Raw genomic sequence first — 20444 nt, forward strand, 5'->3', positions numbered from 1 at the left:
CGTCATACAGATGCTGATAAAAAACTTTCTCACCAATTTATACGTTTCTATCAAAATAATGTTCGCTGGTTCTAAATTATATTATCAATCCTTTCCAACACGGCAGGCGCCTCAGGGCGGCTGAGGAGCGGCCGTGCCCTGGGTGGTCACGGGCTGTCTTGCTGGTTCCGCCTGCGGCCTCTTCCCTGCCGCCTGTTCACCTTTCTCCTTAATTAAAAATTAAAAATTGATTGTTTCAATTAACCATAATCGGGGTATTCATTGTAAGCAGTGTGCTAGTGTGTGCATTAGACCTGTAGGAAAGCACAGTACAGAAACCTAAGTGAAGGCTTGTTCCGATGATCATCGAGAATAGTTTCGCGACCCGGAGGCGGGGGTGATACCCAACTCTCTTCGGCCTGAATGCTGAAAATAAAGACGGTGATTTTGTCCCAGCGGGGGGCAGAGAACAGCAAAGAGCAGCTTCAGCGCTGCCCTGCCGGAACGCTCGATTTGAGCTGAAAAGGTCACTGCCCACATGATTGCATCACCACGGCCGCTGAAGGCATGAGGCTGTGACAGGCTGGCTGCTTTTATCAAGGGTGAGGCATTTCAAGTGTAAACAGCCAAAGAAAGCCGAATACAGATATCATGCTGAAATGTAAGAAGTGGGAAAACAAAAAGGTCTTTTTTTTTTTTTTTTAATTGAATTAAACATTTTCTCCATTGTTTGCACATTTTGCTATTCCAGAAGTGTAGCTTTTGTAATTGCTTCTTCTGTCAACTCTTATTTATTGTAAGTCAGGCACTCACAGTGCTGAAGAGAAAGTCCATTTATAAAATGTTCTTTCAATAAGCAGTTTTCCAGGGTCACATAATAGGATTCCAGGCATTTTCCCATTGATATTTTTTGTATTTGTGCAGGTCCTTTGAAGGTTTCTGAGGAATTCCTACCAAGTATTTTAACTGGAAATGTGGCTGTTCTGTTGTATAAGGACTCCTGATCCACACAAAACAAATGAACTTGATGATTTCAATATTCAGCTCTGTGTGGTAATACTGTTACAAGTTAAAAATACAAGTCAGGGTTGTTCAGTTTGGTTTCTGCTAGCTCAGTTGGAAAACGTCTGTGAAATAGGTGAAATAGTCTGTGAAATACTTATATATATAAAGTGAATTACTGATCTTAAGGGATATCTAATAAATGAATTGGGGATTTTCAGTCAGTATTAAGGAAAATGTCTTCCAAAGCTGTGACAGCAAGAATAAATAGATTTTTACAAGATAATAAGCTTTTAAAAGAATCAAACTATTAAGCCTTTTACAAATGAATATTTATTTTGTCCTCATTTAACTTTGCTCTGCAGAAATTGTGATATATATTTACTGAATATCTCTAAGCCTCAAAACTTGAGTTCTACATGGTAATCAATATTTTCTCTGTTGTCTGAGAATAATGTATCCCCACAGCAACCTACTTACACATCCACAGAATCAGCTGCAGTGTCATCAAACCAAATACCTTTAAGTCTTACTTATTACTGGGGTACAGGGAGCAAATGAAACATTTTTCTGGAAGAAATTACCACTGAAAGTGTTATTGAAATATTTGAGATTTTGAGAAGTCTAGAGCTAATTGTTCTTGGAGTACTTGAAGGTTATGAGTAACCATGAGTATCATCTGTTGGCTTTGTGTTGGTGGATTTATCCATGGGTGGATAATCTACTGGAATTATCCAAGTTTCTGGATAATTTGTGCTGGAAATGTGCAACACTTATGCTTATGAGCCACATTGCATTTAAAAGCAATAGATTTCAATTTTTTTGTTGCAGCTTTTCTGCCTGTCACCTACTGTACATGGCTGTCAGGTAATCTGTATTTTGCTCTCCCCTGGGCCAGGGTGTGCTAACTAATCACCAGTTTATTGGTGAGTTAAGGAGCATAGATCTTGAAGGGAGAGAAAGAGGAGTGGTTTGGTGAAAGAGACATCTCAGCATGTTTTTGCTGTTATTTTTTGTTGTTGTTTCTTGGTTTTATTTTCATAAATTAGTATTATTCAGTTACTTCATATATTTAGGGGCAACAATAATTGATTTAGTTTGCGGCCTGGAGTGTTTGAGATATCTGCAAATTGTAATCCATGATCACTATTAGTGATCACTTGTAAAAAATCTGCACTTCGAGTAAGATTTTTCCAGTGTTTAAGTAGATTTAAAGCCACAACATTCTTCATACATAAACTTTTCTGCTAAGTACTTTAGTGATAGTTCAGATGGACAGAAATTGTAGTTGTTCCCTAGAATTACCAATCTAACAGAAAGCTGTGGAAGGCAGGCTATGCAGTTTAGCACTACAGTCTTGGGTTGCAATGTAAGATGTAACCAAAACTATGTACTCTATCACCATCTGTTAAAGCCAGGTGGGGCAGTGATCTTTATCTCTTCCATGACACATCCCTGATAACTCCCTCTGGAGGGATATCTTCTGTTAATGGGCCATCAAGACTCATTGCATGACTGATAAAATTACATCATTCCTTTGTGAGATGCTCTGCCAGGGGAAGGAACCAAGCATTCCTACCTGGATATAATCTGTGATTTGGAACACTACTGGCACCCTTACCTACTGGACTCCCAGAGGACAAGAGCTACATAACCACTGGACCTACAGAGGAAGACCAGACCCTTCTACAGGATCACTGCTTCGACAGAACAACATCCATCACTTCATAGGATTGCAGCCACCATTTCATTGGACTGCTACCACCACCCTGACCAACAGGCTGTCAGGTTGTACTCTGACTCTGTCATTGTTCCTGTACTATTGCATTTATTTTAATTTTCCAATTAATTTGTAGCTCTGACTTTGAATCTCTCACTGGTTTGCTTTCAAACTAATGCACACTACACAGTGGAAACCTGGTGCACAAATGGTACTCAGTGCTGAGCTTGCCCTCTCTCAGTTTAGCTCATTTCTGCTCAGCTTAATGCTTAAAATCTTTGATCCGAGGTATTCAGCTGCCATCAGCACCACTCTTACTATGCTAAGTAAGAACAAATTAGCTACTCAAGAGTGGCACATATTTGATAAGAAACATTAGGACAGTGGAAAATATAAAAGACAAGGAGGAAATGTTAATTTTTGGAGCAGGATTTGAATAGTATGCAATAAGAAAGACTGGAGTCTCTCCTTAAGTAAGCAAGTACTCCTGTGTGCTCAATGGCATGGGTTTTTGTTGGAAATCAATTGAAAAATTCTGCCAAGTGTAAGGGAAACTACAAAGCATTTTTTTAAGGCAGTGTGTGGTTTTCTTGGGATGCAGCACCCATCTTGTGGCAGCCACTTTCCATGAGGCAGAAACTTGGAGGTGGTTTGGAAGACACTGGGAGGACACCACAGGTTTTTGTGGCTGGTGTCTGCTGTGGTATAGACACAGTGGTATGGACATGTCCTTTCAGCTCAGAAAAACTCTCTGTTGAGTAACATGTTATAAAATATTTATATGTCCTGTTTTTCTGACAATAATACTGCATCTGCCATCCAAGAAGAGCAGTTTTCAATTCTGTTTTATAGAGAAATTATTTACATTTCACTCAGTTTTTTCAGCCAGTGTTACATGCTTTCATACCTATTTTTTTTTTTTTGCAGGGCTTTTAATGCTCTGTTTACATACAGAATAATGTTGATTCAGATTTTTGTAGTGAAGGCTGTTATGATGAATTAGACGTTTTTTACACCTAGAAATAATGATGCATCTACAGTGTAGGCAGCCTAAGATTTATAGGAACTTTAAATACTGATTTTCTTATTTTTTAGTACTTGGCTTTTAAAATAAGGTGATAGATAATTTTGTTGTTCACCCAGGTAATAGGGAAGGGATTTAGACCAGTGCTGTGCTCTTTAGTGAAGTTTTTTTTATCTGCCTTTCACCTGATTGGAAATTATCTCTATGCATTTGAAAACAATATGTTTGTGCTGTTAACTTGTACTATGATGCACCCACATAAAGGCAGGAATTTCAGTACATGTAAATGCATCACTATATACAGCTTCACTGGATTTGGTTTCAATGGATAATGCCTTTTGGCTTTGTCATTTTTAGGAAGGAAACTGAGAGTAATAAGACTCATTTACCAAAGAGGAGGAAACTTGTGTGTTTGTTGTTTTGTTTTGGTGGGGTATTTTTGGGGTTTTTTGGGTTTTTTTAAATTATTTTAAGTAAATTAATTTTATTTATAAGCTTGTAATGGAAATAATTTTCAGAAGTACCAAAATGTTTTAAAACATTTTTATCCATGCTTGGGAAGCTTGCTCCTCAGGGCATCATTATTAAGATACGGTCCTGTTTTATATATTATGATATCAGTGAGTAGGTAGAAGAGCAGAGTCTTCTTAGGAAGATATTAAACTTTTACAACACTCTACAGGTGTCATGATACTGAAGATATGTGCTGGGTGTTTGTTAAATCCCTGTGTGTGTTTGGGATACCCATATGATATCTGTAGTATTTCCCTCTACATGATAAATAATGGAAAAAACTTTTACCAGTGGAACTGGAAGTACCATTTTTTGAAAAGTACTTGTTTGCTTGGGTTTTTTTCCCCTAAGAAAGTAAGGAAAAATGTATCTCTTTAGTCATAAAATAAATCAATCATTTTGTCTTTAAATTGTTTCACTTCCTGGAGAGTAACTTTACACACAATTAGGGGTAAATCTTACTTTATATTGAGGAGAGATTGTTCCACACCCCTGCAATATTCATTTCTTTAAGTGCTCCTCATTTACACTTAAGGATCTTGCAGTCTCACACAATTCTCCTTTAAAATAAATCACTGATAAAACTGATAGATCTTCCTGGTGTCACTCTGAGTTGAACTGAGTCTCCAAAAAGTCTGCAAAATATCTGTAACAGTTTTCTTTAAGCGTTATGTATTGTCTTCAAATGTAGCTGACAGGTGTGATTTTAAGGAGATATAGTTAGGATGGGATGGGGAAAAATTGAAAGGAGCATTAAGGAGATGTTTCTAAATTGGTGGGAAACTTAGAATATTTTAAATTTAAAACAAGTGTGGGTGTTTCTTTGTGAGGTTCATTCAATGACTCAACAGTGGGGTTTCACTATTTATGTCCCCACAGCTAGGGTAGTTTTTTTCCATGCTTCTTTCAGGTTGAGGAGGCAAGGAGTTCAGAAAGGAAGTTTCTAGCAAGTTACTGTTGTTCATTGTGCCTTCTGTAACACCAGTTTTCCCTTCAGTCTCTTCAACCAAGTCATAGTTTACTTCCGTGTTGCATCACATAGATCATTTGGAAGCAGACTGAAAACTTCTATTTAAAAAATCCCCAAACAATCAACACAAGAAAGTACAAAATATTGGTCATAAATTATTGAGACAAGATCATTAATCTGATTTTCCTCTGATAGGGTTGTCTTCTGTAGGCTTCTTCAAGAAAGCATTCAACCACTTGTCTGTGTGCAGCTAACATTGCAAGCTTTGTTGAATAAAAAAAGCTGAATTTTATCAATACTTCAACTGGTACCGTTGACAGAAGAGGAAAGTTTCCCAGTTCAAGCTGTTGTTTCCTCTGCATTGCGAGATGTTTTTTGCAGATGACATTGGAGAACTGGTTTGGATTAATACTAACTTGTTTATTTCTTTGCCAGGATGGTTCCATTCAGATGAGTTTCCTGATCAGGTTCAACTGCCTGGCTGCAGAAACAATTCTGCCGGTTCAGGGAGATGGCGTCACAAAGTCCAGGACAGAGCTCTAAATGGAAGCTATTTTTGTTTAGATCACCCTGGTTAGTAATATAAGAATATGAATTAAGAATTCAGATTTCAGCTGGACAAATAAGAGAGGGTATATGTAAATTAATTATAGAACTGAATGCTGTTCACAATACATGGAATGTTTGTGTGCATTATTTCAGAAGATGTCTTTGATTCTGATTTGTGGAGAGAATTGGATTAAGGAAATTCATTAATTGATTAATTTAGGAATGGAGACGTAGAATTCCTTCAGCCTTACTAAAATCCTTTTATTCCAGCTTTCTTTGTGCTACAGAAGGAAGAAGCTAGTGGAGTGTATCATGTAGAGTAATCCACACAGTGGATTTAGTGAAAGAGTCCAAACAAAGTCAGGAGATAGTATAGATTTCAGTATGACATGGTTGCAAGCAGGACTAGCTTATGCTACCTGTCTTGTCCCCATGTCCAGATGGGCTGTCCTTGGCAACCTCCAGCCCACCCTGCCCCCCAGGGAATTCTTGCTGCCCCCAGACCCCCCAGTCCACTGACAGGTGCAGTGTGTCCCATTGGGCACCTCTCAGCACCCAGGACATGTCTCCAGAGCCGACACAGGTGAACAAAGGGCAAAAACCATTAAATCTTTAAGAAAAGTGGGAGCAAGGCAGCGTTTCCTGGCAGGATTTGGAAAGATTATAATGGAACAAGGAATAAATGCTTCCACAGGAAAGTTCAGCATAAGGCAAACCTTTGTGGCCGCAGCAGTGAGGTGACATGGCTGTGACTGTGGCCTTGACAGGAAAAGGAACTGGAAAGCAGCTCGTGTCTCTCACTGATACTGGGTTCCCAACATGTGAGAGGACAGCAGGGAATGTGGTTGTTGCCTTACTTGTGGCACATGGGGATGGATAAAAAGGTCCCAGAACATGTCAGTTGCTGCAATAATAAGCAGACAGTACTCAGTTTCTTCATGCAGAAGAAGCCAAATCTTTATTTCATAGATCATATTTTATAGGATTATCAGAAGGTACCGTGTTTGATCTAATTGGCTGGCAACACATGGACACTGTTCATTGGTTGGTAAGTAGTATTTTACACATCCATCAAACCTCTCTTATTCTGGTTAGTTTGCAAATTTTGTTCACTGATTCTTATGGGACAGATTTATTGTTTTTGTAGGTTTATACCATTTTTCTCTACAATAGTTTGTTGTGCTAACAGCTTTTATTATGATGTTCTCACGTGGAAAGTTACAAGTTGCTGCTAGCTTAGCTAGAGTAGCAGGATCTAAACCATATTTTATAAGGCCTTTCTTTTATAATATCTCTACCTGTATCTAACAGTCAGTGGCTGCTGATATTTAAGGGATGTAGAGTTATGTGACGTGAACACTACAGAAAGACTTTGAATTACATTGTAAGAATGTAATGTTTGGCTCTGGTTAAGCTTTCATAATTGAATACATTTTCAAAGCAAACAAGATACATGCTTAATATTTATTTAGCTGAGGTTCTTAAAAAACCTCCAGGCTTATGTTTCCTGCTTTAGAGAAACTGGAAGATTTTGAGCTGCGTTGTCAGTACTTTTTACACCTTTCTATGCTCAGGACAAGTGTCCTTGAAAGGGCAGTAGCTTTGGATTAGCTGGCTGTCATGCAGACAAGGATGTTTTCAAAATAAAGGCACACAATCCATTTGTAAATCTTGCAGAATATATGAAAGTCTAATCAGACTGACTCAGCCAGCGGAACTGCAGTGTATCTCATTTGAATTCTCTCTTCCCCCAGGCCTTGTCTACAAGAAATATGCAGACGTATTGGAAGTAGAAAGCGTAAATGATAACAATACTCAGTCCTGGTGCAGTCCTGAATGTATTTTAGTTTCGAATGCATCTAAGCATTTCCCTTTTTCATATACTGTCTATAGCTGCACCAGACTTATACAGTCCCTACTTTTGTCACTAACAGTACAGTCCAGAAGCAACACAACCCTGCACTGCTCCACTTTCCTTACTGCTAGCACTTGGTGGTATTTTCTGCAGTAAGTTATGTGGTTACTGATTTTGTAGACAATCAGGAATCTTGTACAACCTCCTCCTTGAAGGAGTACATCTGTCCTTTTGAGTACAGACTTTCTGGTTGTGTGGGGTTAGTGAATCTTCTCTCCATTCTGTGTTCTTCTGTTTTCTTCAAATGATAATTTGATGGTTATTAAGTATGCTGAGCTGCTGGCTGGTTTTGATTTTCAGTGCTACCTTTTATATACATAAATACAATATTAATATATATACTATATATATCTGCAGTGTTCATATATGTATTCATACATACATGTAAACATGATACTTCTCCCATCACTGAAATTTCTTCAAGACTGTCACTTTTACAGCTCCTGTTTGAAAAGTCTTTCTTCTCAATAACAGGTATTTGAGAAAAAAACATTGCTACACATGTAAGCAGCAAGTTCAGTGTTTCTCAGCAGTGTACGTAAAATGAAATTCTATCTCCGTTAGGGTAAGGGGCAAAGTTGTCTGTGTAATCTTATTGCTTGCAGCAGCAAAGGTGATTCTGTGGTCACAGCTTGGTGGGAATAATAGTGATGCCATTTGGATCTTGCATTTTTTTCTTTTTTACGTTCTCTGTATTCTTTACACATATATTTGTAGCTCTATAGCCTATTATATAAATAGCTAGTTTCCCCAATACTTTTCCATGGCTTTTCCTTAGGCAGAAAGACAAAACAAATTCCAGTGTTCCAAGCCCTGGGAGATACAAGGTCCCTATCTTATCTTAATCCTTCCTGGCTACCAAGGTTAAGAACCACTCTGCAAGATACAAAGTACAGCCAATGCCAAGGAGAGGACTCCAGAGAAAGGGCTTGCCCTGGGGTGGAATTGCATCACCACTTGTCCTTCTAATTGATGCTTTTTATCAATTAGGTTAATCTCCTAAAACCTATAAAAATGTTCTCACCCCTGTGGGGGTGGACTCTGCTGGACATTTTTCCATAGCTTCTCCTGAGGGCGTTTGAATAAAGATCCTCTTTTATATTACCTCCTTACTAAAATTATCTCGAATTACACTTCCAGGTTGGTAAAAAGGCAACAATAGGAAGGTCTGAAGTAGATTGCTTGGGCTATGGATAAGACAGAGTGGGAAATATTATCATATCAGGGCTATGAAAATCTGTAGAAGTTTATTTCTTCCATTATAGTGTGAGGGCTGCAACCAGTTCCTAGAGGGGCTTACGGTGGCCATCTCTATACTTCTTTGGTCCATTGATTGTATAAGGACAGTATTTTACACTCTTGTATCAGTTTGGAGACAAATTCTAGGAGAAAAATGCTCTAAAATAAATATTTTTCTTTTGAGAGAGAGAGCTTCAATAACACCCTTTTCTTCTGCCAATGAGAAAAATGGGAACCAGGGAATGCAAGTGAAAAAAAAAAGTAAAACTGTTGATTAACAAAAGCAAGATACCCACAAAGCACAGGAAAAAAAGAAAATTTAACCTTACATCTCACCCCCACCTTGCTGCGTGGCCAAGAGGCAAAGATGGTAACTACCCTTCTTTTTCTCTGTGAGGGGAGGAGAACAGTTCATGACACATCTGGGACCCTGTTGGACTTCTGGCATGGGCCTTCTCCTTGCAGCCAGCAAAGTTGGTGGGGTTTAATGTCCCTTCTTTTGCTGGCTTGGTCTTTCCAGGATCCAAACCGGCTATCACTGCTCTGCAGGCTCTCCAGGCCAGAGAGAAATACCAACCAACCAACCAACCAACCAACCAACCAACCAACCAACCAACCAACCAACCTGCCGAAAGGACTTGATGGTGAAAAGCCTCCAGGCCAGAGGAAGGCAAAAAAACCCCAAAATACCCAGATTTGACTTGCCTAAATTGGCAAAAATTAATCCAGGAAAATGTTAATGAAGTAACAATCTGCACAGTTGCCTACATGCTAGAGAGAGAGAGATTGAACAGAGCCCATTCCCAAGTTTCTAGGGTCCAGCCTCGCTCCCTGGTTCATCTTAAAGATACCACAGATGTTTCTGGGCATAAAGCAGATTATTAAGGAATAAAGTATCATCACAAAATCACCCCAAGACATCACTTGATAAAGACAGCAGGACAGAACAACATTTTACTCTTATCAAGGACAGTTGAACAGAACCGCACAGCCTTGGAAAAATAAATAAAGGATATAACTTAGGTAAAGAGAAGTCATACAAAACACAAGCAGGATGCCAGTCAGCTGTGCAAAACTGACAAAGTGAAAGTTTTGCAAAACAATGATATTGCACTTATTCAAAAGTGGGAGTCAAGGAACAGCCGCATAAAAAGGACACTGGATGTTGAAGACAGACCACAGAAAACCATGTAAGACTTTAAATAAGGGGTGCAACTGTGTCAAATAAAGCCAAGAAAGTGGAAATAGCTCATGAATATGTAATCAATGTGTGTGTGATAAAAATTTTGTTCACCTGACACTCAGGGCACTCAGATGGAAGAAGGATCCTCCAAGTGTACAGTGTGCTGTAATAAAGAATGCCTGCTTTCTAATATTCAAACTGTTAGAAAACTTTTCTCTAACTTATTTTTATGTAATTTTTGGCAACTAAGGATGGGACTCTCTGCCTCATCTCCCACGGATCCGAGGGGATCTCTGGATCTTCATGCAGACTTTTCTGGAGAAGAGCACAGACCCTCAGTCCAGTCTGGGACACAGGTAAGACTGTATTTGATATTAAGGCTGCCCAAATAAGGCACTGGGTGGGTTTTTTGGTATTTCAGAATTTAGATTTGGTTTTATCAATCAATAATTGTTTTGTATTTGAATTTGTATCGGTACTGTAATATTTTGGGTCTGCTATTCAGAAATGGGCAGTGGACAATCTAAAGAGGGCATTTTTTAAAAATCCACACTTGGTTGCATTTAGTGACATTGCAAAAGATTGGTGGGGCCCCTGGGGAAACAGTCACTAAGGAGAATTTGATAAAATACTCTAATCAATGGTGGCCATTGTACAAACTGGACTCTGTAGAAATGTGGCCACAAAATGGAACCTTGAATTACAATACACAGTTAATGCTGTTTTTAAGGTTGGAACAGAAATGGCATGAAGTGATATATGCTAATACATTTTTCACTTTGTTGAATCATCCAGAATGGCAGAAAGATTGTGAGATAAATCCAATGCCTTCAGACCCTTTTTTGCTGGGTCTTGAAAAAGAGAATCAAGGAAAACAGTTAAAATATTGTTCTATATTCAGTATAGGGCAAATTTGTTCTAAGCATCTCATTGATAAGGTGATTTAGATCTTAAGAGTCGATCATAACTGAAGGTTGGTTGGGGGAGCTGATAATCAGCTGGTATTTTGAAGGAACTGGCACAGGAAGAGGCAGATTTAGCACATCTAAAAGAGAAGGTAGGATAAAGAGGATGTATCAAGGAACAAAGGGGTTTAGTCCAATTTCAGGGAACCTAGAGCTAAACACAGAGATGTGATAACAGCTCTCCTCCATCAGGAGGTAGGTATGGATGGTCCAATAACAGTAAAAATTCTGTTTTAAATGACAGACCTTAGTAGTTGGAAGTCAGTGGCTGATACCTACCAAGATGACCCAGACAAAAGCATTTGAAACAAAGATTAAAACTCAGGATCTGGACTGAAAGGATGTAGATACTATATTAGAAATGTTCTTTGATAGTACAGAAAGAGATGGTAGTTAAAACCAGTATGAGGTTTGTGGAAGAGTAAATTTTGACTAGTAACTTGACAGGTACATTACATATTAATTTTCCCAGTGTGGATACTGAGTGGGACCCTGAATGGCCCATGTTTATAGAGAGATTAAATAGGTATCAACAATGGATACTCTATGGAATTAGACATGTCATATCAAAGGCTATCAATATGTCAAAATTATTCAAAATTAAGCAAGATCATAAGGAATTACCTTTCGAATTTTTAAATCACCTTAAAGAAATAGCTCAAAAACATACTAATATCAATCCTGAAACACCAGAAAGAAAAACTCAATTAATCCCTATATTTGTGGGGCAATCCTCAGATGATATTAGAAGAAAATTACAAAAGGCTGAGGGACAAGACTACTGTGATTTTGGGAAGCAGGTATTGCTTGGAGTGTTAGAACAAAGAAAAACAGCAAGAAACAACTAGACACAAAATAGTTGCAGTTATGGAAGGAACTTTCAAAGGAATACTGCCCCTGGGGAAAGAAAGGGGATGAGTACCTTAAGCTCCCCTGGGAAATTTGATATGAATCAATGTGCATATTATAAGAAATCTAACAATGTGTAGTTTGTTAAAGAAACAACCCTAACAAAAGTAAGGCTATGCACCATAAAATGTGGAAATGTTCCAGGTGAATATTGGCAGATTGATTTTACTGAAATAAATACCTCCTAGTTCCGATGGTTACCTTTTCTGAGTGTCCAGAAGCCTTCCCTTGTCACACTAGTCAGTCTAGGGAAGTGACTAAAATACTATTGGATTAAATAATACCTAGATTGAAGGTACCTTTGGAAATGTCATCAGACACATATTCCCACTTTGTTGCAGAAGTGTTACAACAGGTTAGGAAGGCCTTGGAATAGCTTGGAATGTTCACATTCTTTATAGGCTCCAAGCTAGTGGCAAAGTAGAGTGAATGAATTATACAATCAAATTGCAACTGGGTAAAATGTCAAGGACAGTTCCTTGATATGGCTCCAAGTCTTACCTGTTACTTAAAATTAGAATTCATCTGTGGGGCACCAGCAAAATAAGCCTCTATGAGTTGCTATATGGTCAACCCTACCAAGTACTGAATATTCCAGGAAACACACATGTAAAAGGAGGGATTGATTTAAATAACTACCTAATTTTTCTTAGTAAAACCTTACAGGAGTTGTAGCTAGCAGTGGTGATTTCCAGACTGATGGGATTGAACATGCCAGCACAGGATTTCCAACTAGGAGACTGGGTCTGCTTGAGAGACTGGGGAGCCACTCTTCTCCAGCCAAAGTGGAAGGGACCTTCCTAAGAACCATTGACAGCTTTGAAGCTGGATAGAGTAGAATCATGGATGCATTATTCCTGAAATAAAAGGGTAATTGAACAGTTGTCTGAGAAAAAACACAAGATGCTTAAGTCTTGTTTTGCTGTCCTGACAATAGTTAGTTCAGTCTTGACTTGGGAGCAAAACTTTCATCTACTTTTATTACAATATGTGAGCCAAAACGTGATTGTTGGCAGTGCACCCATTTACCTGAAAACACAATGAAGCCATTAACCATTTGTGCAATCCCATATTTGTGAGAAATTAATACTAGCTACTGGGTGAACACTTCCTTTTGCCAAGAAGTAGACATACCAGTTCATGTGCAAGTACCCACCAACTTCTCTTATGATCATACATGTGTGCAAAGATGTAATTCCCCTAAAAGAACAGGATGACTAGATTGAGCTAATGAAATTGGAACTTTTGTGAGAAATCACACACAACGTGCTCAAACACTTAATATTGGACAAGTAAATCATCATTGACGAGTACCAAATGGAACAGGGTGATACTGGATATGTAGAAGTAAAGCTTATAAAGGGTTCTCCTAGGCTGAAAAGGCATTTGTACTTTAGGAGCCATAGTCCATAACACAAAAATAATTGATATACCTGAGGACTTTGGATGAGAAACTATTTTGATCATACAAAATGAACTTTGAATGCTGAGTGACCAACTAAATTTCATCTTTTCATAAGATGAATTTTTATTCTGGCTAAGAGTAAGTGAATTAGAGAAGACAGATTAGTGAACATTTCTGCTACCATAGAATATATAGAAAATTGTACAATAGATGCCATTACTGTGTTGCAGGAAGAAGTCAAGAGCTTGTCACGGGTTGTTTTACAAAACTGAATGGCTCTAGAACTTCTTTTAGCATCACAAGGAGGAGTATGCACTGTCAATAACACCAGTTGCTACATACACATTGATTGAAGTGGTAGAGTGTCTATAGATTACAAGGAAATCTGAAAACAAACACAAATTTTACAACATGCAGCTCAAGAGGACACCTTCTGGGTATCTGAAGAAATCTGGGGCAAACTTAATTCATGGTTGCCCACATGGACTTGGTTAAACATTCGTTTACAATCATCATCATAATAATTAGTATGCATGCTTTAGCATTGTCCTGGTTTGAAAGGACAGGTGTCTGCCAGTAAGGGCAGAAGTTTCCCTTTGAAACAGAGACTTTGGTTCCACTCCCCCCCAAGTATTATAATTGTTTGAATCAAGGACCCTGAGGCAGAGATAAGGGGGTGGGAATAACAGCTCTTTTACTAATATATCTAACTGTACAAGCAGAAAACAACAGCAGTTGTTAAAATTGCTAACAGAACAGAATAGATAACTCGGTGTCAGTTCCTTTAGATGCAAGCACGCTGTTTCTGTGCTTAGTCCACAGCCCGGAGCTGCCGAGGGGCAGGCGGGAACAGAGGCAGGAGTCGGGGGCGGGGTGGGCAGCAGCCACGCCGGTCTCGGGCGGGAACGGGCTGGAGCGGCGGCTCCTCGCTCACCGTGTGTGTCCGGGTGATCAGCTGTGTCCGCAGAGGCAGGAGGCTGGAACGGGGCAGATGCAGGGCAGGTGATCACAGAGGGTCTGGCTCTCCTGTGCTCCGGCCGCGTGGGCTGAAGATCTGGGCGTCCTCCTCCGAACTCCCCGGAAACATGAGTCCCCTCCTGGAAGCCTCAGAGGCCCCTCCAGGAGCCACGGCAATTGACACCTTTTGTCTAGAGTCATCAGAGATCCTGGGTGTAACCCGGCCAGCTCCATTGGCATGATAATGGGGAAAATTCTTTCAATTGACACAGTAATAGAAAAACACTCAACCCCCAACAAGCTTGCATCATGATTCAGTGTTATAGCTGTTGTAATGTCTTACACTATAAAATGAAATACCAAGAGATACCAAGAGACTGGTTCCCACAAGGAACTTAGTCTGAAGAAAAGGGGGAATAAAAGCTTTGTTCACGCAACACTCAGGGCACTCGATTGAAGGAAAAATCCTCCAGTTGGCCACCATGCTGCAATAAAGAAGGCCTGCTTTCTAATACTTAAAATTGTGTTAGAAAATTTCTATCCACCTCATTTTGGTATCATGTATATGGCCATACTCTGGAAAGCAGTTTGCAGATGTAGCTGTTTCTCTACCAGTCCATTTTTCTCCACTATCTCCAGGATTTAGAGACACCTTTTTGTACAATTTTGGTGACCAAGATGGGACAGACTCCTGAATTTCAGTGAATCCATGGGATCACAGGACCTCCAGCCAGCACTAAGGGATTCTTGGGGAGAATCCTTGGTTCAAGGAAATCGAAGCAAGACCCCTGGTAAGATAAAGGCATTCTTTACTTCACTCTAAAGGTGTTAACTGTTTAACCTACTTGTAAGGTGCAGCAAAAGCTACTCAGGGTTTGGTTTAAAGGTACTTAAGGTGGGAAAAGGGGAGGGTTAGACTCCCTTGAGAGAAGGTGGGTTAGAGTCTGTTCTAAGGACTCCTAAACAGTAATTTGTTATAATGGGAGACTAAACCTCTAAAGGAGCATCACAGGTGTCACCTGTGGGATGTATCTTGAAACACTGGAAACAAATTGGGGGCTATCCCCTCATGCACGAAAAACTTAGACAATTTTGTAATCAATGGTGACCACATTACACACTGGAAGATCAAGAGAAGTGACCTAAAGATGAAACCTTACAGTATAGCACCATTTTGCTATTAATGCTGTTTTGTAGAAGGGAAGATAAGTGGAATGAAGTTCCTTATACACTTGAAAAGGAAAGAAAGGCAAAGGGTTGAAAGAGGTGTTTTGTGTGCAGCATAGGACAGAGATGCTTAAAGTGCAGGTGAGAAGAGGAGGATTTAGGACTGATGGTTGCTCTGTGGCAAAGAATTGGAGGGAATGAATGATGGAGTTTATGATGGGAAAATCCAGAGTTGCTAAAAAATTTGAGACCATAATTAGGACTCAGGACTCAGAAAAATTTGTTGATTATTATAATAATTGGTGACTAAAGTATACTTTAGTAACTTGTATTAATTAGTGGTTGAAGTATATCTGGAAATTTCTTTGTGATATTTAGTGGCTAAAGTATATTTGGCAGTTTGTGTTGTGGTAGTCAGTAGCTGAAGTGTATTTCACAATTTGTAAAGGAAGGGGATGTTGGGAAAGGGAGTTTCCCCCGGCCAGGGGAAATCAAAGAACCTGAAACAGGCTATTCAAGCCATCAAGCTCAAGACCTTAAGTGAAAATGAAAAACACCCTGAAGGAAATAAAGGAATCATCCTCAGCTGAGCCCTGGTTACATTATTGCTGGGAATGAAAGGTAATTTTTTTAATTGGTACAGGAACAACTTATTTAGTAATGAATATGTGCAGAGGGAATCTTAGCTGTAAGCTTTGTGGGTGCAATGAAGAGGAAAGAGAACAAGCCTTTTTTAATGACTATTACTATTTAAACTAATGAAACAGTGGCAGGAACGCAAATTTGTATATCCCTAAATGCTCAATCCCCTTGTTGGGGAGAGATTTATTGGTAAAATGGTTCAAATAACCAATTTCTAAGATGGGGAATACAAATTCAAACACCAGAATCAAAAGCCAAATTGAGGCAAAGACACTATGTTACAGAAATCAGAAGAGTTGGAAGAAATCCCAGAGGAGGCAAAGAATGCTGTAACCCTGTTGGTATGGGCAACTGAGATACTGCTGAGCACACCAGGGAGAATTAGTCTGAAGCCAGACTGGTACAGTAAAAACAGTATTCTATTAAGTGTGAGAGTATTCTATTAACTGTGACACACCAGTATTACCAGTTATAGATTAGTACATGATTTAAGGGCTATTGATAAAAAGTACCTGATATTCATCCAGTAGTAGCTAATCTATACACACTCTTGATAGCACATAAAAGGAAATACAAATTGTTCACGGTGCTCAATCTTAAGGATGCCTTTTTCTGTAATACCTCTTGACTCAGATAATTTTAAAAGAACTGTTTGCTTTTCAGTGGGGGAATTCGAGCACTGGGTAAAAGATGCAGCTAACACGAACTGTGAAAACAAACAAACAAACAAACAAACAAACAAACAAATTGGAAAGTATTCTGCCAGCACTCAAGACTGAAAATAATTGCCTCAGTCCTACTATAAGTCTGTTACATTTCTTAGAACAATCTAAATACAGGAGGTCAGAAAATGGCACAAATGGGCAAAGAAACAGAAATTTATTCTAGTTTTGAGATCCACATAAAAAAACCAAAGCTTGGGAAGCAGCTGAAAAGAAGTCACTCGCAGACTTTGGAGCCCAGGACCACAAGCTGCCAAAGGTATGGCTGGATGGTGTTGGAATTGCCAGTTATGGGGTACTGGTGAAAACCCTTGTGTGGTCCTCTATGGAAAATACCTGGTATAGACTCCTGAGAGTCAGAGGGCCTTTGAAGCCCTAAAAGAAACTTAATGGCAACCCCTGCATTAGATCTCTCACATTTGAACCAAACCATTTGAGTTACTTTTGTGTGAAAAGATGCACCTGGCACTAGGAGTACTGAACAGTGTTTGGGATCATGGAAGCAGCCTATCCAAACAATTGGACATTACAAGTGAAGAATGACCCAAATACCTGAGAGCAGTGGCAGCTGCAGAGAAAAACAAAAGCCGATATATACAATATATGATAATAAATTATTTGGAACAAAAAATATATTGGATATTGCCAGCAGGGTGCTAAAATATCAGGTTGCTCTAGTGGAGCAGGACAATGTTACCTTCAACAATGAAGGTAACAACTAATTTAAACCACAGCCATGTTTTTTGAGGGTTCAGAAGAAACCCGGAGACCTTTGTACCATGACTATGTGGTAACCATGGAACAAGTGTGTTCTGGCAGACTGGATCTCAACAACAGTCCCATCCAGGACCAGGAACTGGCTCTGCACACCAGTAGGAGCAGCATGTTGTGGGCAGCTGGGTATGCAGAGGTAACCTTGACTTTCGTAACATAAGCCCAGGCTTTTCCTTTCAACACATCAGCACAAAAAGCAGCATGAATGACCATACACAGAGTGCTAGACATCACTGAAGGAAAAAAAGTACAAAGGTGCACACCAGTGAAACCATATGGAAGAAAAGAGGGCTGTTATCAGTGCAGAGGTCTCCTATGAAGTACCAAAAAAAAAAAAAAATCAGAAATATGCTACAAAGTGTGCAAAAAACGGAAAAAGATGGCTGTGATGCCCTTGTGAAGTTAATCAGTTTGGAGATTCCCCAGTTAATACAAAGAATCAATTAGCTGATGAAACAGCTAGAGAGGCTGCTGAAAAAAATACCCTTTTCACTAATTGCTAATAAAAAGTTGAATGCCCAGATCAGGACAGGCAGTTAGCCCCATCATCAGAAACTACAGAAAATCCCAGCTGGTGACTGGTAATTCCTGTGGGCAGATAATCAAACTTTCAGATTAATGTAGAAGAACAAAACTAAAGCATCAGGAAACACATTAAGAAATAGAGAATATGGTAACTAGCTTACAAAGGAATATAGTAGACATAAAAATAAAATAAATGTATAGATCAGTTATTCAAAAATAAATAATTTGTTTTGCAGAATAATCTCAAGGGAGGAAGAAGGCCACCTCCAGGACTAGTAAAACAGAAGAATTCACCAGGTAATTATTATCAAATTGATTTTAGAGAACTGCCCAGGCAGAATGGGGAGCTGGTGCATTTTGGTACTTTTCTGGATGGCCAGAAACTTTCCTGTGTGCACCAAGGCAAAGGAAGCCTCAAACTTTTGCTGAAGTTCCTGTAGTAGTACTAAAATTAACTCTTTTAAGTTTTAAAAGAGACATTGTTATCAACAAATCATTGAGATTAGACTTGCATGTACATCCTTTACAACCAAAAGATACAATGTGCCTCAAAATCTGGAATTTTGGACCAATCCAGGAGAAGGGAAAGGGTATCAAGTCCCTGGTAACCTACATCCCACTCAGCATGGGAGGAATTGAAACCTGAGTTCATCACAAGTGGGTAAAATGAGCAACAGATAAGCACAGCAGAAACAAGTCTAACTAGAAGCATGGAATTGTTAAGTACATATATAAATCCTATTGTTTTAAGTTAAGGATATAATTTTCTAGAGGAATATTGTTTATTGTATCTAGATAAAAATTATATTTAATAGCATAATAATATAAACTCTGTTCTTAATTTCTAGGAAAGGGTATTTATTCTTGAAGTTAGTGCAAGATTTCAAAAGATTACAGAATGTAACTTCTATAAGGAGCTTGTTTGCCAACACCAACCTCTGCAGAAAAATCCAGTTCCATGTGGAACTTTAGTAAATTTGACAAAAAATTTGGAACATATGTGAGACTTTAGAAAACAGATTAGCTTTAGACCTATTACTGTTACATGACCATGGAGCATGTGATTACTTGAATTTATACCAAAACACTAGTGTGCACATTCCAAATGTGACTGCTAAACTGAATGATCAAATAGAACAGGATTAGAAAGTAACTAGTTAAATTAAATATTTAAAGAATTTGGATTTTCTCTGACTGGTTGATTAACCTCACTTTTGCGAAGTATAATTGTAATCATGGTAATAATTGTGATTATGATACATGCCTTAAAATTTTATATGATGTTAGGAAAAAAAAACAACCCAAAAACAGGCTTACAAAGGCTTGAAAAGCACAAGCTTCACAAGCCTCAAAGTGGGGGATGTTACCAGATGATAAATTGTCTACACCTGGTGAACTAACACAATGCTTGTTCTCCAAAACTACTGGCCTGTGGAAATTGCACAATGAATGCCCTTTTTGTAAGAAGGAGAACTGGAAGTTCACCAGCCAGTGTCCTGCCAACTCAGCCAGGTCAACTGGTGTCAGGGACTGAAATAATTCATGCCTCAAACATTGATATAAAAGAGTTTTGCCCATTATAACAAAAACTGTATAAAGAAGCTACAACCAAAGAAGCCTTCCTGAAGATACTTGACTGGAACTTTGGACTGTAAATTATGCTGCCTGGATAATGCTACTATACAATCATCCCAGCCTAGGGGAAAAACAAACAAGGCTGAGGAAGAGGAATAGCATCCACAAGAAAGCCAAACACAACAGAGATTCTTCCCTGGCTGAATTTCGGGTGGGGGAGACCACAGCCCACAGAAGCCAGGTTTATTCCTCCTGAAATGAGGCAAAAGAAGAGACTTTGGGTCTGCCTCTGGTCAGAGGCAGGGAACACCCATCCTTCCTTTCACAAACTGGCCCCCAGCTCCAGAAGCCCCAACCCCAAAGGCCACATCCTCAGGACACTCATGTGAGAGGCAGCTGAGGGAGTGTCATAATCTATCAAAGACCCCGCAAAGTGCCCTCCAGAGTCATTCCTGAATTCTCTCTTTTTCTCTCTCTCTCTCTCTCTCTCTCATATTTACTATTTACTATTTACTACCCATACTATTGACATTGTCATGTGGTCTCATTTGCACCTTAATTCAGGCAAAGGTATTTCTAAGAACTTTATTAACTGGATCACGGCAACTGGAACACTGGGGTCCACAACCATCAGAGAGACCCCCAGGACAGAAGAACACATGCATGAAGGAGAAGGGAAATATGTTAATGATTTCCAGGAAATTAATAT

At 39.1% G+C, this 20444-nt stretch overlaps 1 long non-coding RNA gene across 1 annotated transcript; it reads left to right on the plus strand.

Moving 5' to 3' along the window:
- The first annotated feature begins 9514 nt into the window (after positions 1-9514).
- LOC306801623 lies at positions 9515-19299 on the plus strand. Its single transcript, XR_013774149.1, has 4 exons — positions 9515-10450; positions 14970-15121; positions 18397-18457; positions 19009-19299. It is a non-coding gene; the product is annotated as an uncharacterized lncRNA (long non-coding RNA).
- The last annotated feature ends 1145 nt before the right edge of the window (positions 19300-20444 follow it).

The sequence above is a fragment of the Erithacus rubecula genome (genome assembly GCF_903797595.1).
Source record: "Erithacus rubecula genome assembly, chromosome: 4".
NCBI lineage: Eukaryota > Metazoa > Chordata > Aves > Passeriformes > Muscicapidae > Erithacus > Erithacus rubecula.